Source organism: Pongo abelii, chromosome 2 (assembly GCF_028885655.2).
Source record: "Pongo abelii isolate AG06213 chromosome 2, NHGRI_mPonAbe1-v2.0_pri, whole genome shotgun sequence".
NCBI classification, from domain to species: Eukaryota; Metazoa; Chordata; class Mammalia; order Primates; family Hominidae; genus Pongo; species Pongo abelii.
Genome location: NC_085928.1, coordinates 137,128,658 through 137,146,369, shown reverse-complemented (window position 1 = coordinate 137,146,369; position 17,712 = coordinate 137,128,658). Strand labels below are relative to the sequence as shown.

At 38.2% G+C, this 17,712-nt stretch overlaps 1 protein-coding gene across 10 annotated transcripts in view; it reads right to left on the bottom strand.

Annotated features, from left to right (window-relative positions):
* The window catches only part of TBC1D5 (TBC1 domain family member 5), a 592,946-nt gene that overhangs the window by 461,034 nt on the left and 114,200 nt on the right, over nt 1-17,712 (bottom strand). For 3 of the 10 annotated variants that reach the window (XM_063722171.1, XM_063722172.1, XM_063722173.1), the window contains one exon: nt 15,918-15,982. The exons of 6 other annotated variants lie outside the window; for them this stretch is intronic. The gene's annotated coding sequence lies outside the window, so the exon portion shown is untranslated. Of the gene's footprint in view, nt 1-15,917; nt 15,983-17,120; nt 17,296-17,712 lie in introns of all 10 variants that reach the window. One more of the 10 variants, XM_063722174.1, reaches the window with a different exon arrangement.

Sequence of the window (17,712 nt, the reverse complement as noted above, 5' to 3'; positions counted from 1 at the left end):
TCATGATTTTTTAAATTGAAAAAAAAAAACTTTTTACTAGAACTAGAAGAAAACCACCTTAATGTGATCAAGGGGAATAAATATATCTTTCCAAAATTCTGCAGGAAACATAATACACAATGGTGACACATTAGAAGCACTGCCCTTTAATCAGTTCAAAACCAGCCTGGCCAACATGGCAAAACCCCGTCTCTACTAAAAATACAGAAATTAACCAGGCATGGTGGCGCGTGCCTGTAATCCCAGATACTAGGGGGGCTAAGGCAGGAGGATCACTTGAACCTGGGAGATGGAGGTTGTGGTGAGCCGAGTTCTTGCCACTGCACTCCAGCCCGGACAACAGAGCAAGACTCTGTCTCAAAAACAAAGAAAAAAGAGTAAGACACAGATGCCCATTATCATCACTTTTACTCAACTGTAATAAAACTTCAAGATAGCACAGTAAGATGAAAAAAAGAAACAAAATACATAATGAGTAAAAAGGGGGAAAAATTGCCATATTTTCTGACATGATCGTCACTTTAGGATACCCAAGAGGATCTATAGGCACTTTATTAGGTTTAGTAAGATAATTCAGAAACTTTGGTGAATATATACGTAAAAATTAGGTTCCTGATTTTCATTTAGTATGTCTATTTTCCCTAATATCCATGATTATACCTTTCCATTTGTCTTCTTCAGTTGGGTTAACTCTTCATTAAGAGTCACAAAATTAGAATTACACAATGTATTAAATGCTAATGTTTGACAAGAGTGGAAATAACATTTCTTTCTCCCTTCTCAGAAGATCTGTTGTATTTTCATCACTTTCTACTCCTATACCAAATTGCTTCTGTAATTCCAAAAAACTTTTAGTTACCATTTTGGCCAGATCATGGCGGGTTGAGGAGCAGGGGGATTCTAAAATATATCCAATATATCCTGTTTCTTTCCTAAATCAGCATAAACCAGTCACAAATCATTATTCTTAGCAAGCCAGCCCATCACTTTGTAGCTGCCAAAAGTGAGAGTACTTTGCCAACTCCCCACCCAGCTCTGCAGCCTCTAGTGGTATTCCTACACTTATTCCTTACCATTTGTTTAACCAGTATGTTGCTTCCTAGATCTCAGAATCATCTGGAAATCTGTAATGTTTTACAACATGCTTCCAGAAGATTCCCATGTTTATGTACACCATTCCATTCAAAAGGGCCTAATTACCATACTTTTCATTTCCTATCCCTAATTGCTTCTGATCCAAGATGGATTTTTGAAATTATCATTTACTTATTTCACATTTTATGAACTTTTTCAAAGTCTAGCAAAATACTAGTATTAGCTGCTTACTTAACTGGTCAAAAACTATCCTCACTTTCTGTATGGGACATCTGTTTTTAACATTATCTTAAGAGTACAAACTCCCTGTTATATAACTCCTGCCCTTTTAGAATTAAGAAAAATGTTCTCTGAATGGTTCAAATGTGATGAATGTCCTTCCCCAAGCCTTTATACTCCTTGATTACACTGTAGCCCTAATAACCAGGACCTCTTTCCTAAAATTTTCTTCCCCTTGTTTCTATAATTTTTCTTTCCAACCACTGACCTGACCTGTCAGCTTCTGACTCTTTTCCTAATGTCACCACTTTATTAACACATAGGGGTTCTCCAAGCTCTATCTTTGGCTACCTGTTTTCTCACCTTATATTTTTTGGGGGTTTGGGGAAGAAGTTTCATAGTCTCATTCAAATTTCATGCCTTCAACTATCATCCTCTGAGGAAGTTTCTCGAATTTTTATCTATAGTTCTGGCCTGGATCCCAAGACCCATACCACAGCTGGCAAGGACACAACACCCGAGAGAGGTTGCCAGTTGCCTATACACAGCCTAAAAGGACTTCTCAACACATCCTTGGACAGTCAGTATACTATCAGAGGAAACCAGGACTGAAGAAGAAACCCACTCACCACTTCCAATCATTCCCTAAATGTCTCCACCTGACATCCCACATCAGCACCTTATACTCAGTATCTCAAACAAACAACTCATTATCTTTCCCCAAAACCTTTACTCTACATATGTCATCTTGTGGGGAAATCTTGTGAGTCTTCAGTAATTCTTGCTTCTGTACATACAGATTCAAGCTGTTGCCCATTTTTATCGAATAACATTATAGTATCTCTCAAATGTGTCTTTCATTTTCCAATATCATATCCAAATATAAGCATTGAATATCTCTTGACTAAGCTGCTAAAACTGCTAGCTTCCTAACTAGTTATCTCATCTGGCAACTCTTCCCACTTTTTCTTTTTGAGGCAGAGTCTCATTCTGTGGCCCAGGCTGGAGAGCAGTGGCGTGATTATGGTTCACTGAAGCCTCAACCTCCCAGGCTCAAGTGATCCTCTCACCTCAGCCTCCCAAGTAGCTGGGACTACAGGCATGCTCCGCCATGCATGACTAATTTTTTTGTACGCTTTGTAGAAACAGGGTTTCACCATGCTGACCAGGCTAGTCTCAAACTCCTGGTCTCAAGCAATCCGCCCGTCTCAGCCTCTCAAAGTGCTGGGATTACAGGCATAAGCCACTGCACCCAGCCTCTTCCCACTTTTTCAATCTCATTAAGTGCTGCAAAAGTAATCTGATCTCTCACTAATAAGCACTCAGCGACCACCCAAATTCCTTATTCTTGCAATCAGTATCTTTAACAAGATAGTTTAAGGTTACTTCTAATCTTACTTGTATGTCTCTATGTAAAGATGGCTATAATTGGTAGAATATATACAGACATATAAATCATGATGTTTCTTCTAGCAGAAAGTCTCTCCTTTAAACTAGAGAAAATTGGGCCAGACGTGGAGGCTAACACCTGTAATTGCAGCACTTTGGGAGGCCGAGGCAAGTGGATCACCTGAGGTTAGAAGTTCGAGACCAGCCTGGACAAAATGGTGAAACCCCATGTCTACTGAAAATACAAAAATTAGCTGGGTGAGCTGCGTGTAATCCCAGCTATTTAGGAGGCTGAGGCAGGAGAATCGCTTGAACCTGGGAAGCAGAGGTTGCAGTGAGCTGAGACCATGCCACTGTACTCCAGCCTGGGCAACAAAAGGAAAACTCCATCTCAATCAATCAGTCAATAAAACTAGAGAAAACTGGAGGGCATGCAGAGAGAAGTTCAACAGAACTTGATAATGAAGTGAATAAAGGTGATGAATGAAAAAAGAAAAATCAAAAATGAATCTTAGATTTCTAGCTTATGCAGTGGGTCATATGATGATACTAAAAAAGGGAGGTGTCTGGGGAGGGATTAGAACTTATATTGTAAAGTGACTTTGACATCTCAAAGTGAAAATGGATAGCAGATGGGCAGACATAAATCCTGATCTCAGAAGACAGGTGTTGACTAGAGATGTCACTCTTAGAATAAATGTAATACAGATGATACTTTAAGCCTCGAATGTGTTTAAAGATCTAGAACAAATAGAGTTTAAAAGGAGAGAGAATGGAATTTTAAAAGAAGAGGCCTAGAAGATGCCGATGTTAGAAGTCAAGCAGAGAAGGAAGAACTAATGGAGAAGACTAAGAAGAAATAACCTGAAGAATGTGATGTTTACAGAAGCCAAGAAGGAAAAGTATACTTAGATGAAGGCATGATCAGCAATGCTGAATGATATTAAGAGGAAAAGCAAGATGAAGATGGGGGGACAAAAGACCCATTAGATTTAGCGACTTGGAAGTCTCAATAGCAACTTCAGTTGGCACCTGTTTGGACAACTGAGAAACCATAGTGGAGTGCTATCCTATAAGGAATAACAATGGGAGATGAGAAAATGAAGATGAAAAGGTAGCAAAGTAGAGATAAGTCCTTCAAAAAAGTTGCCTGTAAAAAGAAAGTGAAATAATATGGAGGATTGTATGTTATAATGCCCATAAAATGCTAAGAATAATGCATTCTCTCAAGTAGTTCTATCTTTTCTACCATTGATAGTTCTCACTAAACATTATTCATCCACACTAACTTCAGGAACAATGCAAGGATGCCCAATACTACTCTATTCTGAATATATTTGTTGATGAAATTAGGCTAGAGAACACTGAAACTATTAAGAAATAAGAATTGAAAAGAACGCAGGGCACAGTGGCTCACCCCTAATCCTAGCACACTGGGAGGCCAAGCGAGTAGACTGCTTGAGACCAGGAGTTGGAGACCAGCCTGGGTAACATGGTGAAACGCCTTATCTACAAAAAATTAAAAAATTAGCTGGGTGTGGTGGTGTGTGCCTGTAGTCTCAGCTACTTGGAAGGCTGAGGTGGGAGAATCACTTGAGCCCAAGGGGTCTAGGCTACAGTATGCCATGATTGTGCCACTGTACTCCAGCGTGGGTGACAGACTAAGACACTGTCTCAAAAAAAAAAAGAATTGAAAAGAAGAAATAAAATGAGTAGAGGCTAGGCGCAGTGGCTCACACCTGTAACCCCAGCATTTTGGAGGCCGAGGCAGATGGATCACCGGAGGTCAGGAGCTCAAGACCAGCCTGGCCAACATAGAGAAACTCTGTCTCTACTAAAAAAATACAAAAATTAGTCGGGCGTGGTGGCATGCACCTATAATCCCAGCTACTCAGGAGGCTGAGGCAGGAGAATACCTTGAACCTGGGAGGCAGAGGTAGCAGTGAGCCGTGACCGCACCACTTCACTCAAGCCTGGGTGACAAGAGTGATACCCTATCTCAAAAAAAAAAAAACAAAAAAACTAGTAGAGAAAATAATTATACATAGAAGAACTAGAAAAGAAGAAATAAAACTATTTTCAGATGACTTGAGGGAATACCTGGGAAATCCTAGAAAACTGAAAATAAAACTCAAGAAACAAAAGAATTCAGCAAGGTAGCAGGATACAAAATGAACACACACACAAAAAAAACAGTCACACTTCTATACACAAGTAACACTTAATTAGAATACATAAGGGATGAGAAAGCCCCTGTTTTTTTCTTTTTTTTTTTTTATACTTTAAGTTCTAGGGTACATGTGCACAACGTGCAAGTTTGTTACATATGTATACATGTGGCATGTTGGTTTGCTGCACCCCTCAACAAGTCATTTACATTACATATTTCTCCTAATGATATCCCTTCCCCAACCCCTCACCCTACAACAGACCCTGGTGTGTGATGTTCCCCTCCCTGTGTCCAAGTGTTCTCATTGTTCAATTCCCACCTATGAGTGAGAACATGCAGTGTTTGGTTTTCTGTCCTTGTGATAGTTTGCTGAGAATGATGGTTTCCAGCTTCATCCATGTCCCTCCAAAGGACATGAACTCATCATTGTTTATGGCTGCATAGTATTCCATGGTGTATATGGGCCACATTTTCTTAATCCAGTCTATCATTGATGGACATTTGGGTTGGTTCCAAGTCTTTGCTATTGTGAACAGTGCCACAATAAACATACGTGTCTATGTTTCTTTAGAGTAGCATGATTTACAATCCTTTGGGTACATACCCAGTAATGGGATCGCTAGGTCAAATAGTATTTCTAGTTTTAGATCCTTGAGCAATTGCCACACTGCCTTCCACAATGGTTGAACTAATTTACACTCCCATCAACAGTGTAAAAGTGTTCCTATTTCTCCACATCCTCTCCAGCATCTGTTGTTTCCTGACTTTTTCATGATCGCCATTCTAACTGGCATGAGATGGTATCTCACTGTGGTTTTGATTTGCATTTCTCTGATGACCAGTGATGATATTTTTTCATGTTTCTGTTGGCTGCATAAATGTCTTCTTTTGAGAAGTGTCTTTTCATATCCTTTGCCCACTTTTTGATTCGGTTGTTTGGTTTTCTCTTGTAAATTTGTTTAAGTTCTTTGTAGATTCTGGATATTAGCTCTTTGTCAGATGGGTAGAGTGCAAAAATTTTCTCCCATTCTGTAGGTTGCCTGTTCACTCTGATGGTAGTTTCTTTTGCCATGCAGAAACTCTTTAGTTTAATTAGATCCCATTTGTCAATTCTGGCTTTTGTTGCCATTGCTTTTGGTGTTTCAGTCATGAAGTCCTTGACCATACCTATGTCCTGAATGGTATTCCCTAGGTTTTTTTCTAGAGTTTTTATGGTTTTCGGTCTAACATTCAACTGCTTAATCAATCTTCAATTAACTTTTGTGTAAGGAGTAAGGAAGGGATCCAGTTTCAGCTTTACACATATGGCTAGCCAGTTTTCCCAGCACCATTTATTAAATAAAGAATTCTATCCCCATTTCTTGTTTTTGTCAGGTCTGTCAAAGATCAGATGGTTGTAGATGTGTGGTGTTATTTCTGAGGCCTCTGTTATGTTTCATTGCTCCATATATCTGTTTTGGTACCAGTACCATGCCGTTTTGGTTACTGTAGCCTTGTAGTATAGTTTGAAGTTAGGTAGCTTGATGCCTCCATCTTTGTTCTTTTCGCTTACGATTGTCTTCACAATGCGGGCTCTTTTTTGGTTCCATATGAATTTTAAAGTAGTTTCTGCCAATTCTGTGAAGAAAGTCATTGGTAGCTTGATGGGGATGGTATTGAATCTATAAATTACCTTGGGCAGTATGGCCATTTTCACAATATTGATTCCTCCTATCCATGAGCATAGAATGTTCCTCCATTTGTTTCTGTCCTCTTTTATTTCATTGAGCAGTGGTTTGTAGTTCTCCTTGAAGAGGTCCTTCACATCCCTTGTAAGTTGGATTCCTAGGTATTTTATTCCCTTGGTAGCAATTGTGAATGGGAGTTCACTCATGATTTGGCTGTTTGTCTGTTACTGGTGTACAGGAATGCCTGTGATTTTTGCACATTGATTTTGTATCCTGAGACTTTGCTGAAGTTGCTTATCAGCTTAAGGAGATTTTGGGCTGAGATGATGGGGTATTCTAAATATACAATCATGTCATCTGCAAACAGGGACAATTCAACTTCCTCTTTTCGTAATTAAATACCCTTTATTTCTTTCTCTTGCCTGATTGCCCTGGCCAGAATTTCCAACACTATGTTGAAAAGGAGTGGTGAGAGATGGCATCCTTGACTTGTGCCAGTTTTCAAAGGGAATGCTTCCAGTTTTTGCCCATTCAATATGATATTGGCTGTGGGTCTGTCATAAATACCTCTTATTATATTGAGATACGTTCCACCAATACCTAGTTTATTGAGAGTTTTTAGCATGAAGGGCTGTTGAATTCTGTTGAAGGCCTTTTCTGCATCTATTGAGATAATCATGTGGTTTTTGTTGTTAGTTCTGTTTATTGATGAATTACTTTTATTGACTTGTGTATGTTGAACCAGCCTTGCATCCCAGGGATGAAGCTGACCTGATCGTGGTGGATAAACTTTTTGATATGCTGCTGGATTCGGTTTGCCAGTATTTTATTGAGGATTTTTGCATCGATGATCATCAGGGATATTGGTCTAAAATTCTTTTTTTTTTTTTTTTTGCTATGTCTCTGCCAGGCATTGGTATCAGAATGATGCTGGCCTCGTAAAATGAGTTAGGGAGGATTCACTCTTTTCTACTGATTGGAATACTTTCAGAAGGAATGGTACCAGCTCCTGTTTGTACCTCTGGTAGAATTCAGCTGTTGATCCGTCTGGTCCTGGACTTTTTTTTGGTTGGTAGTCTATTAATTATTGCCTCAATTTCAGAGCCTGTTATTGTTCTATTCAGAGATTCAACTTCGTCCTCGTTTGGTCTTAGGAGGGTGTATGTGTCCAGGAATTTATCCATTTCTTCTAGATTTTCTAGTTGCTTTGAGTAGAGATATTTATAGTATTCTCTGATGGTAGTTTGTATTTCTGTGGGATCAGTGATAATATTCCCTTTATCACTTTCAACTGTGTCTATTTGATTCTTCTCGCTTTTCTTCTTTATTAGACTTGCTAGCAGTCTATCAATTTTGTTGATCTTTTCAAAAAAGAGCTCCTGGATTCATTGAATTTTTTGAAGCATTTTTTGTGTCTCTATCTCCTTCAGTTCTTCTCTGATCTTAGTTATTTCTTGCCTTCTGCTAGCTTTTGAATTTGTTTGCTCTTGCTTCTCTAGTTCTTTTAATTGTGATGTTAGGGTGTCGATTTCAGATCTTTCCTGCTTTCTCTTGTGGGCACTTAGAGCTATAAATGTCCCTCTACACACTGCTTTAAATGTGTCCCAGAGATTCTGGTACGTTGTGTCTTTGTTCTCATTGGTTTCAAAGAACATCTTTATTTCTGCCTTCATTTCATTATTTACCCAGTAGTCATTCAGGAGCAAATTGTTCAGTTTCCATGTAGTTGTGCGGTTTTGAGTGAGTTTCTTAATCCTGAGTTCTAATTTGATTGTACTGTGGTCTGAGAGACAGTTTGTTGTGATTTACGTTCTTTTACATTTGCTGAGGAGTGCTTTACTTCCAATTATGCGGTCAACTTTAGAATAAGTGCAATGTGGTGCTTAGAAGAATGCATATTCTGTTGAGCTGGGGTGGAGACTTCTGTAGATGTCTATTAGATCCAATTGGTGCAGAGCTGAGTTCTAGTCCTGGATATCTTTGTTAACCTTCTGTCTCGTTGATCTGTCTAATATTGACAGTGGAATGTTAAAGTCTCCCATTATTATTGTGTGGGAGTCTAAGTCTCTTTGTAGGTCTCTAAGGACTTGCTTTTTGAAACTGGGTGCTCCTGTATCGGGTGCATATATATTTCGGATAGTTAGCTCTTCTTGTTGAATTGATCCCTTTACCATTATGTAATGGCCTTCTTTGTCTCTTTGGATCTTTATTGGCTTATAGTCTGTTTTATCAGAGACTAGGATTGCAACCCCTGCCTTTTTTTGCTTTCCATTTGCTTGGTAGGTCTTCCTCCATCCCTTTATTCTTAGTCTATGTGCGTCTCTGCACGTGAGATGAGTCTCTTGAATACAGCACAGTGATGGGTCTTGACTCTTTATCCAATTTGCCAGTCTGTGTCTTTTAATTGGGGCAGTTAGCCCATTTAGATTTAAAGTTAATATTGTTATGTGTGAATTTGATCCTGTCATTATGATGTTCGCTGGTTATTTTGCCCATTAATTGATGCAATTTCTTCCTGGCATCGATGGTTTTTACAATTTGGCATGTTTTTGCAGTGGCTCGTACCATTGTTTCTTTCCATGTTTACTGCTTCCTTCAGGAGTTCTTTTAAGGCAGGCCTGGTGGTGACAAAATATCTCAGCACTTAGTTGTGAAGGATTTTATTTCTCCTTCACTTATGAAGCTTGGTTTGGCTGGATATGAAATTCTGGGTTGAAAATTCTTTAAGAATGTTGAACATTGGCTCCCACTCTCTTCTGGCTTGTAGGATTTCTGCCTAGAGATCTGCTGTTAGTCTGATGGGCTTCCTTTTGTGGGTAACTCAACCTTTCTGTCTGGCTGCTCTTAACATTTTTTCCTTCTTTTCAACCTTGGTGAATCTGACAATTATGTGTCCTGGGGTTGCTCTTCTCGAGAATTTTTCCAAGGAGTATCTTTGTGGTGTTCTCTGTATTTCCTGAATTTGATTGTTGGCCGGCCTTGCTAGGTTGGGGAAGTTCTCCTGGATAATATCCTGAAGACTGTTTTCCAACTTGGGTCCATTCTCCACGTCAGCTTCAGGTACACCAATCAAACGTAGATTTGGTCTTTGCACACAGTCCCATATTTCTTGGAGGCTTCGTTTGCTTCTTTCTACTCTTTCTTTCTCTAAACTTGTCTTCTCGCTTTATTTCATTAATTTGATCTTCAATCACTGATACCCTTTCTTCCACTTGATCAAATCGGCTATTGAAGCTTGTGCATGCATCATGAAGTTCTCGTGCCATGGTTTTCAGCTCCATCAGGTCATTTAAGGTCTTCTCTACGCTGTTTATTCTAGTTAGCCATTCGTCTAACCTTTTTTCAAGGTTTTTAGCTTCCTTGCAATGTGTTAAGAGCATGCTCCTTTAGCTCAAAGAAGTTTGTTATTACTGACCTTCTGAAGCCTACTTCTGTCAACTCATCAAAGTCTTCCTCCGTACAGCTTTATTCTGTTGCTGGCAAGGAGCTGCGATGTTTTGGAGAACAGGTGCTCCAGTTTTTAGAACTTTCAGCTTTTCTGCTCTGGTTTCTCCCCATCTTTGTGGTTTTATCTACCTTTGGTCTTTTGATGTTGGTGACCTGCAGATGGGGTTTTGGTGTAGATGTCCTTTTTGCTGGTGTTGATGCTATTCCTTTCTGTTTGTTAGTTTTCCTTCTAACAGTCAGGTCCCTCAACTGCAGGTCTGTTGGAGTTTGCTGGAGGTCCACTCCAGACCCTGTTTGCCTGGGTATCACCAGTGGAGGCTGCAGAACAGCAAATATTGCTGCCTGATCCTTCCTCTGGAAGCTTCATCCCAGAGGGGCACCCGCCTGTATGAAGTGTCTGTCAGCCCATACTGGGAGGTGTCTCCCAGTTAGGCTACATGGGGTTCAGGAACCCACTTGAGTAGGCAGTCTGTCCATTCTCAGAGCTTAAATGCTGTGCTGGGAGACCCACCACTCTCTTCAGAGCTGTTAGACAGGGACGTTTAAGTCTGCAGAAGTTTCTGCTGCCTTTTCTTCAGCTATGCCCTCCCCACAGAGGTGGAGTCTATAGAGGCAGTAGACTTTGCTGAGCTGCAGTGGGCTCCACCCAGTTCGAGCTTCCCGGCTGCTTTGTTTTCCTACTTAAGCCTCAGCAATGGTGGACACTCCTCCCCCAGCCAGGCTGCAGCCTCACTGTTAGATCTCAGACTGCTGTGCTAGCAGTGAGCAAGGCTCCATGGGCATGGGACCTGCTGAGCCAGGAATGGGAGAGAATCTCCTGGTCTGCTGGTTGCTAAGGCCGTGGGAAAAGCACACTATTTGGGTGGGAGTGTCCCGTTTTTCCAGGTATAGTCTGTCACGGCTTCCCTTGGCTAAGAAAGGGAAATCCTCGACCCTTTGCACTTTCCAGTTGAGGCGATGCCCCGCCTTCCTTCAGCTCACCCTCCATGGGCTGCACCCACTGTCCAACCAGTCCCAATGAGATGAACCAGGTACCTTGGTTGGAAATGCAGATATCACCCGTCTTCTGCATTGATCACACCGGGAGCTGCAGACCAGAGCTGTTCCCATTCAGCCATCTTGGAACAGAACTTCTTTCAGAAAGCCCCTTTTTAATAGTAATTTTAAAAAGTAAAATATTTAGGAATAAACAGAAATGTTCAAAACCTACATGAAGAAAAATAAACATTCTTAAAACATAGAAAAGTAGGACTGTACAACTGAAAATACCCTGTCCCTGGTTAGAACATCTCAATATCCATAGGTCACAAACTTGCAAATCATAAAGCTTTTTATGGAGTTAGACAAGTTGATACTGAAGTTCAAATGGAAAAAGTTCAAGAAAAACTGGGAAATACTGAAAATAAATAGATAGGAGGGGACTATCTCATTAACACATACTACAAGCATTAAAACATACTATAAAGCTGCTATAATGAAAACAGTGTAGGACTGCTAAATGAACAGGCAAAACAGTGCAAATGAACAGAAAATCCAGAAATAAATTCCACTACAGATAGAAATCTAATATCTGTAAAGGTGATATAACAAATCATTAGCACAGTTATAGTCATTTTAAACAATAAACGAGAAAAAAAAGATAAAATTCAATGTTTCTCACATCATACATAAAAATAAACTGCAAATGGATCAGAGATCTAATCATAAGAAAACTACAAGTACTTTTTAAAAGTGCGGGGAGCAGGAGAGAGGGATTCCTCCTATAAACTAAGAATTCATAAAAGAAAAGGCTTTCTTAGTAGAACTAAAGTACAGATATAAAATTCTGCAGGACAAAAATACATCAGAAGCAACATCAAAAAACAGGTAACAAACTGGAAGGAAACATTTGTAACATATATCACAGATAAATGCCTAATATCCCTACAAAGAACTTCTAAAACTGAGGGGGGAAAGCCCAAATATCTTATGGAAAGTTGCTCTTATACATATGAAAAGACATTCAACTCCACACATAAAAGATGAATGCAAATTAAATGTACCCAAAATTCCATTTCTCACCTATCACTTGGCAAAAATGGAAGTTTCACCATGCACTCTGCTTGCAAGGCTGTAGGGAAACAAGCACTCTCATACACTGCAGCAGGGAAGGCAAAATGTTACAGCCCCCATGCAGGGAACTGGGCAATATTCTAATAAAACTATGTAAGTATTTGCCCTTTGAACCTTTTTGCTGTTGTTGTTAGCAACAAAGTCTCACTCTGTCACCCAGATTGGAGTGTAATAGCTCACTGCAGCCTTGAACTCCTGGGGTCAGGGGATCCTCTCAAGTAGCTGGGATTACAGGGGCAAGCCACTGCACTGGGCTTAGTATTTGCCCCTTCAACCAGAAATCCCATTTCCAGGAATTTGCCCTGAAGATACACCTGTAAAACTATGAAAATAAGTATCATTGCAGCATATTTGTAATTCTAAAATAGTGGAAACTACTTAAACGCGCAAGCGTAAGAGATTGGTTGAATAAACTATGGCACACACAAAGTAGTAAGCACCTGCAAAAACGAATGAGGAAAATCTCTACAAACTTATATGAGGTAATTTCCAAGAGATACTGATACATGAAAAAAGTGAACTGCAAAAGAACATATATGCTACTTTTTAGGTAAAAACAAGAAAAATAAGAAAACATAAATATCTCTGCGTTATCTTTATAAAAATAAGTAAAGCCCAGAAAACAATAAAATTGGTTTCCTACAAAGTATGGGGTGGAATGGGAAGGAAGGAGTGACAATTTTCTGAGTATACCTTTTTGTACAGTTTTACTTTTTGGAAAAGTAAATAATTTCCTACATATTCAAAAAATTAAATCAATAAGGATGTAAAGAAAGGGGGCACAAAAGCTGAAAGAAAACTAATACAAGTGAACTATATTTCAAATTAATATCATAACCACACTTAAGGAATAAGAAAGAACGAACTAAGTAATTATGAGAACAGTATTTGGCTACATACCCACAGGAATGAGTACAAAAAGGAGGGAGAACTTCAAACAAATTTCAAACTTTTCTGGTATGTTTGTTTCTTATATGATTAACCAATCTTGAAACTGTTTTAGATCTATTATTTAGTTGAACAAAAAAGTAAATGTGTTGATACTGTTGGAAGCCAAGGTTCTCACTGTGAAAGACGGGACAGATAAATATGAGAAGCAAGCAAGAAAGAAACCTGCATGGATGGATTAGAATTAGAGAAACTGGTGTATCTCTAAATAAAAAAGAATGCAGATGTATGTGTCCATGTATGTTTTTCAATATGCATTTGTGTACATAAGTATAAATATAGATGCATGTGTATACATAAAGCTTATATATTTCCTACCTCTGTCCTCTAAAAGGGCCTAAAAGCCAAGATCCAGTAGCAATCAACACACTAGTGCCAAGATCTTGTTCACTAATATTATTCCCCACTAAAAACAATCAGAACTCCTCAGAGAAATGGCTGCTTCCAAAGCTGGGGCAGAACAGATAAAAGATAATCCCGCAACAACTTCTTTTGTCAGAAATTAAGGAAGCACTGAAATATGTGATGGAGGACTGTCATGCACTTCAACTAACCAAACCTGGGCAATTTGAGTACCAAAAGCTCTATGACTTCTAAAGCTGTTTGGTCTTCCCAATCTTACCTTTTGAAATTCTGTCCCATAATTGTCCTATCCTCTGTTTCCCCTAGCCAGAGACATCTATCACTACAGTTGTGTCCTATCTCTAGCACTCCATGATAGAGCATTCTGGCCAACTTTTTTTTTTTTTAAACAAAACAAGGAAAAATCTATGTTCTGGATTCTAGCTCTTGTACATTTATCAGAATGTACTATGCTCACTCCAATAAGCCACTAGGGGGCAGACTGTATATTTTTCACTATTGTTTGCCCAAGGCTAAGTACAGAGCCTATTCTTTATTAGCAATTTGGTAAACATTTATTCAACTGAAATGTTTAATTTATTCCATTGCTCATGGTTTTCCTCTTTCCAGCAAACACTAAGAACAGTCAATTTTCTCCCTTTCATTCATCCATCAAATCTGATTGGGATAAATTCTATGCTCACTTTCTAATTAAGCAGTCACCAACCTTTTTGGTACCAGGGACTGGCTTTGTGAAAGATAGTTTTTCCATGAATGGGGAGGGAGCTGGGGAGACATGGTTTCGAAATCAAACTGTTATACCTCAGATCATCAGGCATTAGATTCTCATAAAGAATGAGCAACGTGGATCCCTCGCATACACAATTCATAACAGGGTTTGCACACCCATGAGAATCTAATGCTGCTGCTGATCCTACTCACCATTCACCTCTTGCTGTGTGGCCCCATTCCTAACAGGCTGTGGACCGGTCCCAGTCCATGACCAGGGGATTGGGGACCCCTGTTCTAAATGACTTCTCAGTTACTCCAATCCTCAAAAATGTCTGCATGTTTAGCCCCTTCAGTACACAAGAGTCTTATCAGTACCACTTATGTGTAGCAATATTGGAAAGTATGTTTTATGTGGCATAACATCATAATTTCGGAAGTTGTCCACATCTCTTATTTTGAGTAAGAAAAATAAATGTGGAAAGAAGTCAGTTTGTGCACATGTTAACGGAAAAAAATTAAGATTTTTTTTTCTTAAAAAAAAAAAGGATGCTATAGTCAAGTAAATTTGGGAAATACTGAATTGAACTAAGTTACACCAGGTTCTCAGGTCTTTTAATACATCAACATATAATGGGATTCTCTTATGGGAAACAAAGTATTCAGTGCTTTCCGGATTTATGTGACCATGGGATCTTTACACTCCAAGCATCTCCTGGAAAAAATATACCATAGAACACACTTTGGAAATGTTTACTACACTATGACTGGCAGAAAACATCTTAAGTATCTGTGAACATAAGAAGATACTGCCATGGCCAAAAGAAAACACCTGATTAATACTAACAGGGTGACATGAAGCTTTCTACATAATATACAAAGTAGCTACTGATTCAAACTGCAATTGCTTAAAGACCAAAAGCCTATGAGCTCTAAATTAACTATCTGTCTACTCCTGGGCCCCCACTAAAATTCTGGTGTGAGTTTCTACTTCCTCTCCCAATTCTTGAACTACAGATAACCAACTCCACTATGAGCACCCCACAATTAAAACGCACATACACACAGAGAAAATGAGAGGTCTGAATTATGGTAGTGCTTCTCAGAGTTTAATATTGATATGAATGACCTAGAAATTTTGATGAAACACAGATTCTGATTTAGTAGGTATGGGATTAGGCCTGAGATTCTGCGCATCTAGGACGCTCTCAGCTAACACCAATACTGTTTATGTACAGACCATAGTTTGGATAGTAATTGTATAATACGTATCAGGACAAAATGTTGAGGCCTCTAACTCATATCCAATGGCTATGTCTTTCAAACTACTTTCCAAAGATTTAATTCTTCCATCGGAAAACAATTAACTTTCATTAACACAGAAACTGCACACAAAAACTGAAGATACACTTAAATCCCTATTATCTGCTGATGATTATGTTTTACTAGAAACGGCAGTTTCCTGCAGAGAGCCATAAAAGTACAATTATCTAAAATCATTTTTAGTTTAAATCTTCGTTCTACCTGTCTTTCCAAATGCCCATACCAACACAGAAACACACTGACTTTCATGGCAGCCAGGAACTGTCTCCAACTCTACTGACTTACAAGGCTGCAATTGTAGGCCCTGCCCCCAACCAAAAAACACATGTATGAAGCCAGCATCTTTCTCAATGATTTACTGAAAGCAGCAGCTCATTTTAATAAAACCATCCCAAAACATAAAATTGATTAAACCAACTGCTGTGTTGGGCATACATTAACAGCTGATCAAAATCATTCAAGAATTTTATTCTTACAGATTTTCTTTCAGGCTTTGAGAATTTTTCTCCCATTCCAAACTTTTATCTTGATACTGATATCACTGAAATAAAGAAAAAAAAAGGATCTTTAAATCTATGAAATAGTTTTTAAATACAAAGTAGATCAATTCAAGAAAATATTTTAATAAACTGATTCATATACAACTTAATGTACATACTAAAGCTAATAACTACTTTTCTAGAACGTATTTTGTGTAATAAAATTAAGGGTTTATACTGAGTAACCTCTTATGATGTCAAACACTGTGTGGCTTTTCCTAGGCACAGCACTGTCATTTAGCAAAGTATTACAAAATTACACAAGACATATTACCCTCATTCCTTAACAAGGAAAACTCTGTAAAATTAGATAGTAATTCTCTTTATGTTTCTTGATATTAAACACTGAGATTTTATTTCACTAAAACACAAAGACACTTATTTCTTTGCATGTTACATGATGCCTTTATTTGACTTTTTACAATTAAGTAATTTTAGAGTATTTTTGTCACAACGAAGGACAAAAATAAGCCAACTGTTTAGATTCCTCTCCTTTATGTTGTGTCTTTGATCACTAACAATGCTGCGTGAACAGCCAACAGAAGGCTGACATTTCATAAAATATGCAGTGATAAAAACTAATACTGTAGCATCTGGGAGTGATATATAAAATGCAGAAATACACCTAATAACTGTGATCTTAAATTACAAGTTACTAAAAGCTAAATAAAAGGCATACCTCAGAACAAAAAAATAGCAAGATTACAAAAGGCTTTCTTTTACTTCTATTTCCAAAAACAAAGTTTTTAAAATAATTTAAGTCCATTAGACTTTCCCTACTACTCTACAACTTAAAAGCTCATTACTTTCTAAGAACAGGGTATCTGTACTATATACACCTCTCAACAACTGAAGAACGTTACAAAACCACCAATGAAAGACCCTGTTCAAAATGCAGAGGAAGTTTTTCTTCTCAGATACTTAAAAATGTTAAAACTGCTAATGAAGTAAAACAATACATAACTTTTATGACAAGAGCCAGAGAGAATGTCTAAAATAAAATTTAAAGTCCATAATAATCTAAACAAATATACTCTTAATACCAGTATTAATACATCCTTTCACAATCTAAGCCTTAAAGTCCTTGGTAAACCACCGGAAGCAAGTAAAATGTGCTCAAATATGTTTAAATAATTTTACCTTTACTACTAAACATTTGTTTTTTAATAGTAAGAAGCAGGGAAGTCACACAATAAAGACAATCCAAGAGCAAACATTTGAATTTATCTTCATAGCATTTGGTTTAATATTCCACCTATATCCATCAAAATCACAGTCCAGCAGAAGTGTCTTATTGTTTTTTTTAATATGTATGCTAAAGGGAAATGAAAAAACAAAGGCCATATTCAGCACTTCAAGAACTCTGAATTACACTTTGACTAAAGAAAATATACGTATAAGTATGTAGGTAGCAAGTGTCCTTGTGCTTATAATTAGCATCTGAATTCAGGGATTTTACTACTTAGGGCATACCCACTGCCTGTTATTCTTACCATGGTTTTTTATGTCACTTAATGGAGATAAATATTCTCTTCCCTTCTTATATTTACGTCAACGATATTTAATTTTTTTAAGGCTGTTAAAATAGGTTAAACACCCATCTCAACATCACTCTTCATCTCCAACTGGACAAAGAATGGCATTACAAGACTGAGAATACAGAAGGCATATTTACATTCATAATGTTCCTAACTATAACATTTATGTAAATTATGTTTTTATATTTGCAAAT